Source organism: Acomys russatus, chromosome 13 (genome assembly GCF_903995435.1).
Source record: "Acomys russatus chromosome 13, mAcoRus1.1, whole genome shotgun sequence".
NCBI lineage: Eukaryota > Metazoa > Chordata > Mammalia > Rodentia > Muridae > Acomys > Acomys russatus.
The window spans coordinates 65,621,293-65,639,866 of record NC_067149.1 but is presented as its reverse complement, the minus strand read 5'-3'; the positions used below and the strand labels follow the sequence as shown (position 1 = coordinate 65,639,866).

At 45.5% G+C, this 18,574-nt stretch overlaps 1 pseudogene; it reads right to left on the bottom strand.

Annotated features, from left to right (window-relative positions):
* Positions 1-3,754: 3,754 nt before the first annotated feature.
* Positions 3,755-17,272, bottom strand: LOC127197741 (40S ribosomal protein S20-like; annotated as a pseudogene).
* Positions 17,273-18,574: the final 1,302 nt, after the last annotated feature.

The window sequence follows — 18,574 nt, the reverse complement described above, 5'->3', positions numbered from 1 at the left end:
TCAATATCGAGTACTTACTTAGCTAAGGTAACTAGCACAGCCTTTATACTTTAATCCTTTACACACATATACAGATTTCTCTTCAGATACATGAAGTACTGCTGTTGAGTGTACCACAGACACCTGAGCATATTCTAGGCTTTTAGCAGTCAAGAATAATCTTTGGCTGGGTGGTTGCTCATGCCTGTGAGCTCAGAACTTGGGGTAGATGGGCAGTGAACAGGAAAACCACTGTGAGTTCAAGGTCAGCCTGGCCTACACAGCAAGTTCCAGGTTAGCCTGGGCCCTTTTAAAAATTTTAAGGTTATTTATAACTGAAGGATATCATTAAGGAAAAACTTATGCAAAACTTGAAAACAACAGAGAGACCTCCAGCCATTTTCAATATTGTACTGAAACAATTTGAATAGGCCTGCCGGAGTCTGGCTAACCTTGACCATGGTGCGCTTAGCTTGACTAACTCTTGACCACGAGCCAGGCTCTGATGTACAAACTACCTTGCAGACTTTAATCACAGAGACCTCGGTGACTCATTTTGTATTTGCACAAGTCAACTTTCCGATGTTTTGACATGACGGAGTCACTAAAATTCAGTTTGTGAACAGTAGCACAGGAAGCCACTGCCGCTCGAAGCAGACAGTGACGGCCTCTTCTCCAAATGCTCTTTTGTGTGTTTTCAGCGGCTGATCAACCCAGCCTTGGACAGATTCGTGGAGTCAATGATTTCATGAGGCAGAGCCTAGACGCAGAGGATTAAATGCCACTTTATAAATCATAAAGATATCCTAAAGTCAATTTGAAAACTGACCAGAAGCCACTGCACTTTGCTCCAAAGGCAATGGAGGGGGATGTGCTGAGGAGCCAGCTAGTCCCGAGTGTCTCTTCTCAAATTGAGACCACCTGAGGACAGCTCCAAACACTGCCGACAGTGACTGTCAAAACAAGCACTGTCTACAGCAAGCCAGAGCCCTGAAATCCCACTCAGTCTGTGAGTGATGGTACTCACAGGTCTGGAAAATGGTGATGGCTGGATACAGTCGCACACGAGAGCGCACACACACACACACACACACTTTTGAAAGCATCCTTTAAACGAAGATTCCCATGGGTAAAGGTAGGTTCACCGTATCATCTGACCCTCAGCTGGAGATGGGTAAGTCCCATGAGCAGCAACTTTCCCTGAGGCCTCGGTCTCTGTCTGCACTCCTGTCTCCAAGACTTTTTCTGAATTTACCAGAATGTTCCCAGGCTCTTCAGATCACACTTTGACGTTATCCTTGCTGCTCACATCCTGTGGTGTCCTTGTGGAATTTGAACATACCCCTTTGGTAACTTGCAACAATTAGCAGTCTCTATGACTGCTTGCCCTCCCGGAAAAAACAAACAAAAACAAAAACAAAACAAAACAAAAACACAAACACAAACAAAAACAAAACAGAAACGAAAAAACACAGAAACAAAAAAACCAGAAACAAGGAAAACTCCAGAGGAATGGTTTACATTGGTTCACAGAGGAGAAAATACACTCTGTAGTTCCGAAGGCACAGTGCACGGGCCTTGTTTTTTAACCCCTTACGGGATCATGAAACTGAAAAAGACTAGGGCTAGGAGCGTGCCTGGCCTATAACTCTTGTGGCAGACACCCCAGCAACCTGTGTCCTTCAGCCAGCCCCCACCTCCTAAAAGCTTTGCAGTCTTCCAAACCAGTGCCACCAGCTAGGAACCAAATGACAAACACATGGGCTGCTGCGGGGGAGGGGGTGTGGGCAGCATCAGCGATAGAAGATGAGCCGAAAGACTCAAATCTTCTATTTGTGGGGTTGGCTTGAGAAGACTACAGCTCAGTGGGCGAAGTGCTTGCTTCATAAAGGACCCCAGTAAAGCCCAGGGATGGCTGCCACCAATCTAGGAGCCCAACACTGCCACGGCCAGAGACTGGGATCCAGACCAGCCAGTTGGTGAGCTCCACCCACACGCAGTGAAAGAAAGGGTCTCAAAAAAAAAAAAAAAAACAGACAAACAACAACTGAAAAGACATCAGACATAAAGACCTGGCCTCCACGTGTGCCTGCATAAGTCACCTGTACATGTGAACACACTAATCCTAACGTACACATGAACATGTGCGCACACACATGAAGGTGGGGGGGGGATACAGTCTCAGAATAAATTAATGCGCAGGCATCAGTTTATCCAATAAAGTTCTGTGAGTTGAGGGGAGTCAATCCTACCTATGTAACTACAGTCCAGAAGCTCTGACTTGAAACTTGCTGACTGCTGTGCCGCCATCCTGAGGCTAAGGCAGATCACAAACTGTGTGTCTAACTAACAATGCACGTGTGCACCATTTTCACTGTGTCTTCTAACCAGTTTAGAACTTGAGGAAACACCTCTTAGCCATGGACTCAGTGCCACGCATTCTTGTTCTAACTTCCAGAAAGTTCTTTTCACACACGGTCAGGCAGCTGAGCATCTGAGTGCTAATTGTGTCACATCTTACACGCTCATTTGGTGTTCCCCTTTCAGAAGAACAGATGGAGACACTTAAAGACTATGAGAAATTCCTTAAGAATGGTTCAACAGCGGGAGCGGCTTAAACTAATGTTTTGTTGTTTGTTTGTTTAAAAAAATAAATGCTCTGATGAATTGGCAGGGGTTTTTTTTTTTTTCCTTCAACAAATTTAAGTGAAATTTTCAACATTCTATAAACATGCCAAAGTAATTCTTTGTCTTGGGTGAAGAGTGAAAGTCAAGAATGTAAGAACTTAAAGAAAAGCAAGGCTAAGAAACAGCTCAGCAGGAACAAAATACTAAATAAAACAGCATAAACCATCTTCCTACAGGTCAGGCCTGGAGGTCCATGCCTACAATCCCAGTACTCAGGAAGCTGAGGTAGGAGAATTGCTACAAGCACCAAGCCAACTCTGTGACTTCCAGACAAAACCAGGCTACAGCAGCAACCCTGTGTCAATGAACTACTTCCCTGAAATTTTGTTGAAAACAAAGGGCAATATATGTTGCTAAAATTTCTTTCCCAGGGGTAACGTAAACAGAGTTTGCCCTTCCTCTTCTGGTCCTAACGACAAAGGGAGTGCCGATTCCACGGAAGTTTATCCTGTGGAACCAATGAGAATCACTTACTTAGAGAGTTGGCGAAGGGCAGCAGTATGGGTGGCCTTGAAAGAGCCACAGTGGAAAGTGCACACCCAGCGTAGATGACTCCTCCTGAAGACTGAGAAGGATGCAGTCCCCTCTGCTGTACTTCCCTGTTTCCTCTCACCCCTCCTGAGGCTCCAGGCATTAGGGCATAATCACACACAACTGGCTTGGAGCAGGGCCTAGATGCTCAGGTAAGGGCCTCATGCCCCTCTCCACCCCTCCCTCTAAAAGGCAACAGTCAAGGAGCCCCAGCTGTGAGGGTCATTTGCAAGTAGACACAGCTGATCTCAAGACTGCTGCCTCTCAGAGGCTAGTCCTGTGCAGCAAACGTTAGGAACATCTGAACCTACCATGCAGTTTTAATAAATGCTGGTTGTTTAACCATAGTAACCCTTTCCAAACCTTTCACAGAGAAGCCAGAGAGATGCCTCTGCAGTGAAGAGGGCTTCAGTGCCCAGCGCCCACATCGGGTGGCTCACTGCCAGTAACTCCAGCTGTAGGGGATCTCACACCCTTTTCTGGCCTCCATGGCTACTGCACTCACATGCACAAACCCACATATGAATACACACACACATATAATTTTTCTTACTAATTATGTCAATTTACTAAAATAATAAACTTGGGCATCTGCCATGGTGACTTTAACCTCCACTCCTGGCTCTGTACTGATGTTTAACAATCGCGGAAGGAGTCGCTTGTGGATTCTCATCTGGAAACGATCTCTCTCCTTGAACCTGCACCACAAGGCGTTTTCCTTAAGGTGACCCTGAGTGTCTTGGCAGGCATGCTCACTGGTCCTTCACTTTCAGACTCTTTTCCTTTGCCCCTCTGATGAAGTCGGCCCATGTCTCCAGCGGCTTGACGTTGCTGCTGGTGAGCGTGATTCCAGCTCGGTGAATTGGCTGCCTCCGGTTTCACGGGTGTCTTTCCGGTGTCTTTAAAAGCCAGTGCTGTAGCATGGCTTTGTGATCGACTTGGTTTGGGGCCTGAGCAGACAGCGGTGTACACACCACCATGACTCAGAAAGTCGTAGAAGTATTTTTTTAATATAGCATATAGATGTTTCCTCTATTACCCTTTCCAGTGCAGTTCTTCCCTTCCCAAGGACAAACATGGTTTGAGTGATGTGAATTTACTATATTATATATGTAAGAGAAAGATTGATGTTGCTTGGTTGGTTGACTTTGCAATCCTTACCCTTCATTGTCAACTTGACGGAACTTAGAAAAATTATGGAAACACACTTACAGGTATATCTATTAGAGTGTTTCCAAAAATACTTAAACTGAGGAAGACGAGCCATGGTGACTGTGGTCAATACCATTCCGTGGGCCGGGCAAAGCGCTGAGAGTGGTATGGAAGCGCAGGGGATGGAAGGACCCAGCGGGGTCAGGAGCTCCATAAGGAGACCGGCAAGCCGGGCAGATCTGGACCCAGGGAAAGCCTGCACAGACTGATGCACCAACCAATCTCAATGCAACAGAGAACCAAAGGCTGCAAATAAACACCTGTCAGGCTCCTAGTCTGTTGATCTTGCCAGCGGACTGCCTGAAGAGCCATCCCTTGCTGAAAAGGATTAAAATGTGAGCATTTCTATGGCTGAGTACATGATGGGCAAGAGGCCGTGTGAGCCCACTGAGATGTCTGTGTCCTGGGATTAGCAAGCAAGGCTCACCTTGACCTCTCTGAACTTGCCATGGAGGGCACGCTGGTCTAAGTGGCTGTCAAAGGCAGTAGGAAGAGTGGACTGTACTTCTGAGTTAGAAGTTGGCTGAGACACCAGAATCAATACTTCTCTTTTAGATAAAATTACTAAGGGGCTGATAATGATCCAAGGAGGCCTGAGCAGGAGCCAGGCTTAATGCGCATTTATTACTTACTAAAACTCTGACTGCATCAAACCAGTAAGTGAGCCATTCTTTCCTTAATTGGCTTGGCTTGACAATCAGAAGGGCCATTTGGATCAGATCTGCAGCCAATTGATTCTCTCTTATTGTTTGAATATTTCAGGCTGACCTTTTCCACTCTGTTGTCTTTAAGCACATGCATGCAGTGTCACCGGAGTGGACTTGTTTAGGTGCTTTCAGGTGACCCAATTCACATCTGTCCAGGAGCCACATCAAGTCTCCGGTGACTGGGAAACTGTGGTTTAGAGGCCTGTGATGAAGCTGGGGGACAGCTAAAGCTATGAGAATAACCTGAGGGCAAGGGGAAGTTAGCACATCAGACAGCAACTTATTAAACGCTAGCCTGGGGGTCTGAAGTTGGGCTTAACACAAATGGGAAAGAATTCAAAGGCTGTAACCTTTTTACCACTTCCAGGTCCACGTCTGAAATCTAACTTGAACTCATCTCACCTCCGGCTTCAAGTATAGAAAGTGTGAACTGCCTGGTGGCACTTTCAGTCACTCACGCCCTCAGGAACTGTGTCCCATCCTCAGCATCTTCTCGGAATTGGCAACATGGGTTTCAGAATTCATTATAAAAAAAAATAGGCCTGCTCCAATTTGTTTTGTATCTAATTGTTTTCCAGGAAGAGATGGCCAATTGATTTTCAGTTGTATAAAAAAAAATATGCTCTATGAAATTTGTCCTCTAAAACTTCTCAGTTATGAGGGAATTTAAAATTATATTTTATGAGGTGAATTTTCTGAGATATGCACATGTGGTGCATTTTCAATCCGTATCTTGATAAGACATATCCCTGGGCGAAAGAAAGAGCCAAGAAGAGCAAACCTGTAGCGCGGATTCCTATAGAAGAAGGAGAAAATAAACACTGAGCTTTGGTGTTAGCAGGAGAGTTGATGCAGTTCCATCATTTTAGACAATTCACACTGTGGTTAGTATTTGTCCCCTAAGACGAAATATTCTATACAATGGGAAAGCTAACATGGCATCAGGTGGCTGGGCAGGCAAGGGGCACAAATGTGGAGGGAGGTCCACCTGTCCACAGAGCAAACTCAAATGAGAAACGTGAACTAGACAAAAACCCCAAACCAACCTCTGGTGTTCAGTTGTGTCATAAGGAAATCAACTATGTATTTCTCTTTATTTACTTTAAAAACTTACTTGATTCACTGGGAGAGAAGTGAGTGGGAGGTGCAGCTTGACATCTAATGGGTGTTAACAGTGTCACTTAGACACTGATAGTTTGCAGAACTTTCAGAGGAGGCGTGTGAACCTGAGTCCTGGTGCCCCAGGAGCCTGGAGGTGTAGCTCTGGGGTGCTGTGCTTACCTGTGGCTGTGGACCACCCCACGCGAGTGCTGAGAGACAAACTTGAGCCCTCTGGAAGAGCAACAAACACTTCTAATCACTGAGCCATCTCTCTAGCCCCAGGAGATTTTAGTTTTGTGTTTGTTTTGGTATTGTGTGTATTTACTCAAGTTTATATTCCCTATAAACTCTAGGGAAAGGCTTCCTTAGAAGTAAGGTTAGAGGCATTATTGGGAAACAATAAAAATGACCAGAATTCAGAAAGTATTGATACAATTTCCATATATTCAAACTCTGTGAAGCTGGTCATGGAAACAATGTGTCTAGTTAGCACATACGCACATTCTGAGGTCTGAAAATCATCTTCTCTCTCTCTAACCTTTGCTGACATTTATTAGCACCTTTGGATATAATTTCATGTAATTTATTTTTTTATTTATAAAACTGTTTCCAGGTGTGACTGCATGCATCACAAAATATAGTTTAAAAAAGGGGGGGGCAGCATTCACTTCCCAGATGTATGTATGCTCTAATTATACAGAAAGTAGTCCGTTAATGTAATTTCTCTCCCTCTCTTCTGGTATGATGTTACACTCTCTGAAGATGCTTGCAAATTGGAGAAAAAATATCCACAGTCCAGATATTTCCATCAACCCTATCACTGCCTTTTAATGTGTTTTAACTATGTACCCTAACATAATGCTTGACAATTCTTTCTCTGACTTATTTTTTACTATGATGAACAGCAATCCTCGTGAGCGACAATCCTAATGAATGACAGGTGACATACCCTTTGGGGGATTAGTGTTGCCAGAGCCGACTTTGGCAGTACAGTGTGAAAGAAATAGGGCATTAAAGTTGAGCAACCAAGGAACACTGAAGACAAACGTTGTATCAGATGAGGAGCAACACAAGCAGGGAGAATTTACTTCATCTCTGGATTCGATTTGGGGACGGGCCTTGGGTGGAGGAAGGCAGCAGGCATGTCCAGGGGCTGTCAGGGCGGGAGGTGGCTCCTGGCTGAGTGGGTCTGCAAGCACAGAGCTATAAACAAGAGCACTGAATGCTCAGCAGACTTTCCCTGTTCTCCTTCTATGTTCAGCCCTTGGGACCGGAGATCTTCTCATAGGTAAACTGCTCTAGGGACATCTCAGCCACCCCAGGCTATGCTTCACTGGTCCTTAAATCCAACCAAGTTGACAATGAAAATCAACCACTCGGACTTCATAAATTTGGATATCCTGGAACCAGAGTGCCACAAGAGCCGGAGACATGACTCAGCAGACAGCAGTGTTCGTGGTCAAGCCTGGTGACAGGAGTTCAATCCCAGGGGACCACGTGGTACAGGGAGAAACCCAGCACCCCAAAGTTCTCCACTGGCTTCAAGTGTGCCATGGCGCAGGTGTGCACAGAGTCTCACAGAAATAAATAGATGTAATTTTAAAAGATTTTTTAAAATACAACCAACTGCCCCAGGGTCCTAAGGAAACTTGGGAAAGTCTTCAATCTGGGGGCAGACATGACCGTCAGCGTTCATTAAATTCTCTTATGAGTACTAACTGGATAAAGGTGGGTGGCATGGTGTGAGGGTAAAAAGGAAGAGTGTTTGCACCAGCACAGTGGGAAAGGCAGACTCCCGAGGGATTTATCCATAATGAGGACAGAGCACGGAAGGTGTGCCGTAATGGGAGATGTTGTTACTTGGGGCGGGGGAACACCAGGCAGGTCTATTCTGTAGGAAGATGGCCATTTTAAAGCAGCATAAGAGGCAAACGCCCCCTCTCCAGGCTCCTCCAGTGCAGTCCAGCTGGCAACCGCAGGGCTTCCAGAGTTCGAGTCTCCCAGAGTCTGAATGATACGAGCCCCCCCCCCTACAGACAGTGTGGTCTATGAGACTCCTCCTCAATGTGGGCCTGCATGGAATTGCCTGCCAGCTACATTATTATAATCGCTCATCATAAACCTCTTTCTTATCTTTTAAGGTGGTATCTATGGATGGAGAACACCTGGTCATGCAATACCACACATTTTCCAGGCTTTGGAGGAAGTGCTGTTCTAGCCAAAGGGAAATCTAACCCATCTCCAGAAGTAGCCTGAGCTCATCAAAGCAGGAATCCATGAGTACAGAGGTTACAGACAGACAGACAGACACACACACACACACACACACACAGAATATTTCAACCCTGTGTGTATGTGTAATCACAGAATCCCAAGCCTATAGCGCATGCTTGGTGTCTATATCATATGATACCAGATACCAGTTGTATATTACAGGCTGCATATGCAATACCATATGGACACTATAAAATATCACATGTGTTGTCGGGATAATTTTACATTCAGTGCACGATTAAAATGTCCTATATTGCATACCTAGCTTTCCTGAATTCTCATGGGTTCATCTAGTAAATAACCTTCCTGATCAACCTCAAATAAAATCTGAGTCAAGGTCTCTTTACGTAAGCTTAAAAAACAATATGGGCACGTGCGTGCAGTTTGTTTCTCCTTCCCTGGGCTCTGCCACACAGCACAAGCACGAGCGCAGCTGTCAATACTCAAGTCATCTGCTACTGGGCGGCTTCGCCTTTCACTCACTGTGACATTTTTAAAGTGGCAAAAAAAAAAAAAAAAAAAAAAGCTTAAAGCAGCATATTTGTCACTTTTTTTCTTTCTGGTGACCTTTTAAGCACTGAGGAAAATTGCTCTATATGAACAAAAGCCGTTAATCATTACACATACATCTCACAATAGTGTTTTATATAGCCATGTCATTTAAATGTAAGAAATTTACGTTGTACTTTCTATGGGCTGCTGTTTATTTAATTATGCAAGAATTTAAACATAATAAAAACCTCATACATAGCTCTGAGCTGTGGCCAACATGCACTGCAACTGTCATGTGTCTCATTTTTAAAGTGGAAAGTCAGAAATAACTTACACACACCCTCAGCTTCCCACTTTTAAATTCTCATAAGGAACTGCAAATAGACTTATTCAATACATTTATATTTTAAAGGGGGGTTATGGCAGGATAGGACTGTGATGGTTTGAAGAAGGAAAGTGAAAAACTGACTCTCAGTTATGCTCAGATCCGCTGGATGGTCTTAGCGGCTTCACTGAGGGTCTCTGATTTATGGGATGATCTGCTCCTGTGGGAAGTCACACACAACGGGCTGTACTGTGTACAAGGAGGATGAAATTAGCAGATATTTGCACCTAAACTCTAAAATCCACTAAAAAAGAAGCCATCTAGTAGGATGCTGAGTTCAAAGTATATTGTGTGAGCTAGGAATATCGACATAAAGTTTAATTATTTTAATGTAGCCAAAAAGAGATTTTTGTTTCAAAGTTGCTGATGCCGGCCTTAGCGGAAGACTGTGTAACACGTTGGTCCTTCCTAAAAATTGAAAGAGAAATGTGCTGCACCTGGTGTGGCACCATGTTTTAAATGGCAATGAATACAAGTCCTGTCTTGAATTGTCTTTATTCTCATCACTTTCCATACATTTGAGGCCAGCCTGGACTACATAATGAGTCACCATCTAAAGGTAGTTAGGTAGGTAGGTGGGTTGGTAGATGGTTGGTCAGACAGGTGAACACACAGAAGGAGAGGAAGGAGGGAGCAAGCAAGAGACAGGGAGAGAAGGCAGATAAAAATATAATGTTACAGCTGGAGAAGTGGCTCCGTGGGTAGGTACACTTGCCACAGAACCATGGGGACCTGTGTTCAGCTCCAGAACTCTTTTAGAAGTTGGGTGTGGCCATGCACATCTGTATCTTCAGGGCTCAAACAGGTGGAGAACAGAGCCAGGACTGCTGGAGCTTGCTGGCTGCCGACCTAGCCCCAGGCTCAGTGAGTGACCCCTACTCAAAAGAATACAGCAGAGAGCAACAGAGGAGGAAATAGTCAGGCCCTGTGACCTCTACTCCCACCCACGCTCCCAAACACACATGTGTGCACACACATGCACCTTATATCACAGCACAGACTAGATAAACAGTAAATAAAGTACAGAACACATTGCCTCCTGGGTATGGAACTCTTTTGTCCCTACTCAGGGACAGGAAACCTTATCTCAGTCAGCTCTTGGCAGCCACCTAGTGAGTGGTGTCTGGCAAGACCCTTTTTCTGAGCTTTGCCATGACTGCAACGTGGTGACTCGCGTCCTCGGCTGTGGCCAACAGGCGCTACAACTGTTGTGTGTCTCAGGTTTAAAGTAGAAATTCAGAAATAACTTGTACACACCCTTGACTTCCAGCTTTTACGTTCTGGTAAAGAATTGAGAGTTCTGCAACCCAGAGAAAAGCCAGGCAGGCATCTAAGTGCACGGTGTTTCCTTCCAGGAACTGCCTTGGGGACCGTCTCCCCTTGGCCAGGGCCAGCTTGCAAATAGGAGACAAGGAAGACTGGCCCTTCAGTCAAGGCCAAGGAGCATGACATCTCGCCTCCCCACTCGGTCTCCTCATGAGGCTGGGGTAATAAAGAAAGTAGGGGTGTCTGGGATGACAGTCCACAAAACATTATAATAAAGACGAGTATACGGGAGCATTTGAAATCCTGTGTGCCAAGAAAGTCTGCAGCAGGAACTTAAGGGCGCCATAATAAGTAAAATGCTACAGCCAAGTGGGAGTTCAGAACTAGATTCCTTAACAAAGAATATATAACTTCTCCAGGGGTATAACCCTCGAGAAGCGAGATAGCTGGGACGTTGTGGCCATGGTCACTGATGTGCTCAGCAGTGAGCCCCTCTTGCCATCACCACAAACCAATGAAGTGGTGGGCAAGAAAAGAGCCAGGGCGTGGCTTAAGTGGGTTGGAGTGGGAAGAGGCCACACAGTGAGAGATTTACTGGAACAAGCCAGGCAGGAGTGCAGTGTGTGTGCCCTCAGTTGTACTGGCAAAAGGAGGTGGGGTGGGGAGGGGGAGGAATGTGAAGAGACACAGGGACACAGATTACTCTTGGTTTCCTGGCTCATTTGCGTGACTAAATAGGTGAGTACTATTTCATTATGCAAATACTTAAATACCGTCACACCAGAAGACATCTGCTCTTAGGTGCAAAAAAACATTTGTTTAACGGAAACTTTTTTGCTTATATTTGACATTCTAGAATAAAGAACAAGACTGTATTTTCCCACAGACTGCAAGCCACTCTGAAAGGGTAACATCATCAGCAATGAGATTCTTTCCCAAACCAGGAGATAGCCCTGAAACAGCATTGTATAACTCTGCTATATTCTCAACAAAACAGAACACAAGGTTCCATAGCTCACACAGCACCTGCATGCTTAGAATATTCTATGTACACATTTATTTTTTGTGCATAAGTAAAATTATTACAGTCTAGGCTCAGCAAAAAAATGGTTTAAAAAACAACCACCTACATGCATAGCTTCTGGACATATACAAGGTTGCATAGACTCCCCCTCTGCAAGACAAGATGTCTGGCATCCTCCCCTCCATGCCCTCTCTGTCCTCCCCTCCATACCCTCTCCACCCCCCTCTATACCCCCTCCACCCCCACCCATCCCCCTCCATCCTCCCCTCCATCCCCTCTCTGTCCTCCCCTCCACCCCCCTCCATCCCCACCTCCATCCTTCCCTCCATCCCCTCTCTCTCCTCCCATCCATCCCTCTCCATCCTCCTTCCGCCTCCCCCCCATGCCCTTTCCATCCCCCCTCCATCTTCCCCTCCATCCCTTACTGCATGCCCCCTGTGTCTTCCCCTCCATCCCCCCTCCACCACCTCTCTATCCCCCTCATCCCCTCTGCATCCCCCCTGCATCCCCCCTGGATTCCCCCTTGCATCCCCCCCTTCATCCATGCCATGATAATCCCCACACTATTATGACACTTAAATCAATGGGATGATGCTCTTCTCCCAAATTCCAGGAATGTGCACAGGTCCCGATGAAAACAAACTGTACTTGGAAAAGTGTTCCAGAGAAAAGACAGAATCTTCTCTCTCTCTCTCTCTCTCTCTCTCTCTCTCTCTCTCTCTCTCTCTCTCTCTCTCTCTCTCTCTCTCACACACACACACACACACACACACACATACAGAGAGAGAGAGAGAGAGAGAGAGAGAGAGAGAGAGAGACATACACACCACCTACAGGGTTTACTGAAGCTCAGAAGCAAATAGCCTCCTTCCTTCAAAGGAGCTGTGCCCAGGTAACTGAGCACACCCTTGGTGGAGCTCACTGTGTGAATGGCACACTGATAGTCAACAAAGGAAGGAAGGAGAAACACCACAGCAGATGCCTTCACTGCTCTTTGGAAATGGCCTCACTGCCCGTCTCTGCAAGTCCTGAGACCCCCAGGCTTTGATGAACTCCGACAGACTTTTCACACCCTGAAAGTCTTGGCTGGGGTTAGGTTGAGGGAGAGATACGGAGGGGGGTCACCTCACCTAATGAGTCTGTCTCCCCACAGTTTGATGGATCCAGGAATGTGCTGGCTCTAGCTCACATGAGCTTCCAAAAGCCCATCTCCAGGGATTTTATGAGCCAGTTGACAGTATGTTAGAGCACTGAAATTGGCTATGGTGAAAAAAAATTTCCACCAAGAAACTGGCAAGCACCAAAAGTCCAGGCCTTTTCTCCCCTTAGAGTCCATTATTCTAAGTTTGCCAGCTTGAAGCTGTTCTCCAGCCTGCAGAAGGTAAGAGAAGGCCACTGAGAAACCATTTTTTGCCAGTGCCTGGCACCTGTCCTGTCTTTACACTGTAATCTGCTGCTCGCTGATCATGCCAGCACTGGGACTCATGGACACGCTGATCCTGTCTCTCTGAAGCAACCATTCAAGTGTGTCATGGCTAGGAGGTACAGACTGTTAAAGTGGCTTGCCTCAAGTAGACAACTCCAGGAAATCCTAGTAGCCCCATCTGTACCCCTAAGGCTTACAGTTGCTAAATTTTTCCTGATCTTCAGGTTGGACGTAAACATGGATTCACTCACTCCTCTATCAATCTGCTGCCCCTGCGAAACCAAGCACTGGGAGACGCTACCAAAGCCTCAAAAGCGACCTAAATCCGACATTTCCCTGAGCTTCAGGTTCTGGCCAAAAAGAGTTAAGACTTTGTCGGCTCCGAGCCACCAGCAGCAGGTCACTCGAATCTGCCTATTCAACACATTTTAGCTTTCAATCGAAATGATGCCAACAGACGCCAAATGGGAAGATATTTCAGGGAGAGGTAAGACTAAGATCCCAACAGTGCTCATAGCCTTGTCAGCGCCCCCCCCCCCGCCGCCATGAAATATGGCCATGAGAACGGCCATCTACGTCCGCTAGCGTTCCAGAACTATCACCCTGCTCTCCTAGCATCTTCTTGCCCATCATTCCTGCTTCTTAATGCTTCTCATTTGACAACATGAAGAGAAGTAACCAGGCCTTCCCAAGCCACACCCAAGTAAGAATCTTCTGCACAGGGAGACTGTCTTTCTGAAGTGGGTAATAGTCGGCCTTTAAAGTGCAGTTAAATGACTTTAGTACACTTAGCATCTTTGAAGAATACAATTATAGGTGGCGACATGGCACAGTTGGTAGAGTGCTTGCTTGGCGTTCTCAAAGCCATGGGTTCCATCCTCGGAACTTGATAAACTGCCAGTGGCGGTACACGCCCACTAACCAGCATTCAGGAAGTGAAGCTGGGGGTGTCAGACGTGCAAAAAAATCATCTTTAGCTACATTTGAGGTTCAAGTTCAGCCTACACTGTATGGTACCCAGTCTCAAAAAATGTATTTTTAAGTATGTGTATTTTAATTTATTAAAACTTTATTATAAAGAACTTGTAAAAAATTTTTTTAAATCACACAGCAAAATTAAGCAGGCCTTAAGTCTAAACATCCCCCAGACCCTCTATACAGTTAGAATTCTAAAACTGTGGAGGTTCATATTAAATTTTACACTTTCACTCTCCAGCACATAAAAATATATTTGATGGTGAAAAGTGACAATGAAAGTGTAAATATGCATATTACATATTATTTATGTTATATGTAATCAATATATCTCCTTATGCTATCTGCTTCTCATATATTTTCCTGGTTGTATAGATTCCTTTTAAAGGTGTTTCAGGCATATACAAACATACATGGACAAATGTTGCAAACATATGTATAAACCCATGAAATCCTGACCATTTCAAGCTGGTAAATACATGCATCACCCCAAAGCATCCTCACACTGCTTGCCCTCCATCTCGGCTGCACCTGTACCCCAAAGCATCCTCACGCTGCTTGTCCTCCGTCTCGGCTGCACCTGTGTGCAGCTGGCAGGAACACCTGATCCATTTCTTCTAAAACTAACTTTCTGCTCAAAGCTCAATAAAAACAGATCCATACAATCTGTCCTCTGTAGCTGGCATCTTTCACTCAACGTAATGATTTTTTATAACACTTACTTTTTAACATTTAACATTAATAATATTAATTTAGGAGTGATTTTATTGTGTGTGTCAGTGTTTTGCCTCCATGCATATCTGTGCAGAAGAAGGTGAGACAGTGGGACTAGCAAAAATCAGCCAGCAGAGGATGAGACACCAGCCCAAGGAGTTCCAAGAACCCAGTTCCTGCCGCGGAGTCTCTGAGGACTCACATAAGAATCCTTTGCTTTGCTGTTTTGCTTTGTGTTTGTTTGTTTGTTTTTGTTTTGGCAGGGGTGGGGGGATGAGACATAGTCTTCACTAACTTCATAAAACCATCCCCTTTCCCCTGCCAATCTGCAGACTCTATGTGTAAGCCACCACGCCAAACTCACTCAGCTGGCCTGAGAGACTTTTCTCACTGAGGCAGTCTCCTTTTGCAGTTTACAGTGGCTTGCCCTGTGATTGTTTTAATTTCTGACAGGGTGACACCAACCTTGAGGGTTTGAGGCTGGGCAGTGGTAAGACCACGGGATCACTGGGGAAGAGAACTCACGGAGCTGTGGCTCGGTGGTGATGTTTAGTTAAGGGAGTTTGTCAAATGTATTTTGGTCTAAGGTATTTTCCGTCACAGGCCTCTGACAGTCCTTCACCACTCACACAGACAGACCAACTCCCCTCTCTGAGACCAGGACATGGGAAGAGACTTCAACACGATAAAATCCTGTTCTTGGTCCCTCCCATTCTCCACTTTAATTTGCTACAGAGGGTGACTAATCTAAAATTCTCATCTCATCAAAACTCAGATCAATATGGCCCGATTCGAGCCTACAGGTACACACATAAGCCGAGAGGTCTGTACCACTGTTCAATTGTCAAGAAAATACATTAATGCTTCTAAATCCAGCACAAAAATAAAATCGCTCTGAAATAACACTTAGCATTTCTTTTTTTTTTTTTTTTTTTTTTGGCACTTGAAATACCCTTCGATTTGTGCTCCCCTAACTGAGCATATGACTTGCAAAGTGAAGTAGCCATAAGTCAGAAGCTGTGGCACCCTCCTCACAGACATTTGTCAGGAAGAATAGTTAGCTTGCTGGCTAACAGAAGAGCAATACAGCCACCGTCCGGTCCATTTGGTCCGTTTTCAACAATCTCAAAGAGTTCCAGAGAACTAGACAAAGTGGGAATGCTATGATCCTACCCCGGGCCTAATGGCGAGGATTTCCTGGTGCTGATAAAACTCCTGGGCCCAATCCTTAATTCTGAACCTTTTAAATCTTGCCCATCAGTGGCAGACTTGTCCCACTGCCACAAGGGAGGAGGAGTTTCCAAGTTGGCCTTAAGGGACACTTGCGGGTTAGGAACAATATTGTCATTGGTCTATTATTGGCAGGGTTGGAGGGGAGGCAGACAACTGTTATGTTCTGGAGTTTTGGGCTAATAGTGCCCTCTGTTTTCCATTTTTGCTCCCATCAGCACAATTACCAGATGGCCAAGAAGCCACCAGAACAGAATAAAGGCCCAGTAACAACGAGGACCAATCCAGGAAAGACTCATGGCATCTGGTGATTGAAAACAGAAATCCGGACGCTCAACGAGGAAAGCAGAGAGGAAAACACAGCAGAAACCACCAGCCTCGTGCCTTTCACCGAATGCAAGGTCTATTTAGAACAGTAAACTTATCCCAGATTCACCACTCTCGCGGTGTCCCGCTCGCCCACTCATCTCTTCAAACCACGCCCACAACCCGCTGGAAGACTTGAAAGCTTCTTTCCAAGATTCTTAGTCAGTGAGTCCAAGGTGGAAGGCAGGTCTCTAGGGTCCTTAAAAATCTTTCCAGAGCCACTGAGCTGGCCCAATAGGTAAGTGACCTTGCCGTAAAAACCGAGTTTGATACCCAGAACCCACCTGGTAGGAGAGAACAGACTGTCACAAGGTGTCCTCTGAGTTCTGCATACACGCTGACTGCACTGTGGTAGGGGCATGCAGGCACGTGCGCGCACACACACATGCACACACGCACACACACGTTACTTTATTAATAACAAGCAAACAAATAAATATACTTTTAAATCTTTCCAAGTGACTCTGACAACGACAGAATTCTGAGTCAGCTTGCAAGAGGAATCTCAAAGGCCGTACTGAATGCAGAAGTACTCCATTGCTGAGCTCTCCTTCAGTTTCTGCGTCCACCCCAGGACCCCTCCTACACTGGACAGAGCCCGGATCCTCCTGACTCTGCCTCTCCAGTGCTGGGACCACGAAAGCAAGAGTCAACACAGTTGCCTTTTTAAAGAGTGTTCTGGGAAGTCAAACTAGGCTTCTCCGTGCTCGAAATGGCTGCCACTCTAGCCACACAGAGGTCTCCCTGTGGACTCCCATCAGAGGGTCGGAGCAGGGCTTGCCTTCAGCTGGCTCTGACACAGATGTCTGGGCAGCCTGGAGGCCCTCCTTGGCCAAGGCACAGTTGCTTCTGCAGTAATTAGATCTGAAATCAAATTGCCTGTTTGAATGAACAGCAGTCATCTGCGCAAGATAACGTTCACCCAGGGCAAGCGCAGAAGAGCAAATAGACAGCCGTGTCTGCCACCAGGCCGAATTTCACAGTCATTAAAGACTCTGAGACTACCGAACATAAAACACTACAATCATAAGGGTACCGAAGAGGTTTACAAATGAAAACCAACACTTGGAACATAAACCACAATTCTTATTATTTATAATATAGTAGAAGAGAAACAGGGGAATAATAGGAGGAAAAGAATTGTCTGTGGTAAGCTGAAGCAAATGTCTGGGGCTGAGTTACAGCAAGGAGGCTAAGTGGACAGGCTCCCCAGCTCTGGTAGCAACAGTGATAGTAATTTAGTAAAGACGGGCTGTTACTGTCTTAAGGTCTCTCTGTCTATGACATGTGACCATCGCTGATGGCTGTAGCAGATTACATTAGTGGTCTCCGGTTCTGACTGGTCTTTAGGTCTATGAGACAGAGCCTCAGCCTATTGTTCAGATAGGCCTAGCACTGATTCTTCACTGCGTGGTAATGGCTGGCCTTAAACTCATAGCCATCCCCCTGCTTCAGTCTCTCCAGGGCTGAGAATACAGACATGAGGCAGCACACCTGGCTTGCGTGTAGCTCCATCTCTGGTATGTGAGCTGCACAGTGATGAGCCAAATATATCTACTTTAGTTCACCGACCTTGCGCCTGACCATGTGACTTCTGGACAAACGGAATGTGGCCCAGTGGAGGTACCTGCTCTGTTCTGTGACTAGATTCTTTTCCCTTTTAATTTGTTTTACAAACTTGTAAGCTGTGTCGTTTGACTAACTAGAAGTCAGCTGGAGCTCGGCACCAAGGCTAGCAAACCGACAAGCATCCTGAAGCAGCCCTGTCCCCAGGAACACAGAGATCTGTGAGCTAGAAGGCGTGTTGCCTGAGGTAGGCCTCAGCTTCAGCAACAGCTGATTGAGACGTGGGCCAAAGATACAGACAGACTTTCCATGCTTTAGTGAGACTGAAATAAATTTCCAAATATTTCATTGTCCTTACGGTACCTTTTGGTCTCAATTTAGATACCTCAGTTCCTACTATTGTCACAGCTACGAACTAGACATTTTACTTGGGAAAAGAGTTCCAAAGAGAACTCACAAAAATTCTGAATGGCTAAAAGAACTAAAAATATACAAAAAATACATGCACACACAGAGTACATGCATGCACAGATACATACAGTCACATACACACACATGCACACATATGTACACAAAAACCATTCTTGGTGTTTACTGCTTAAAATTATTAGATAACCAAATGGAAACTGTGGGCTGAC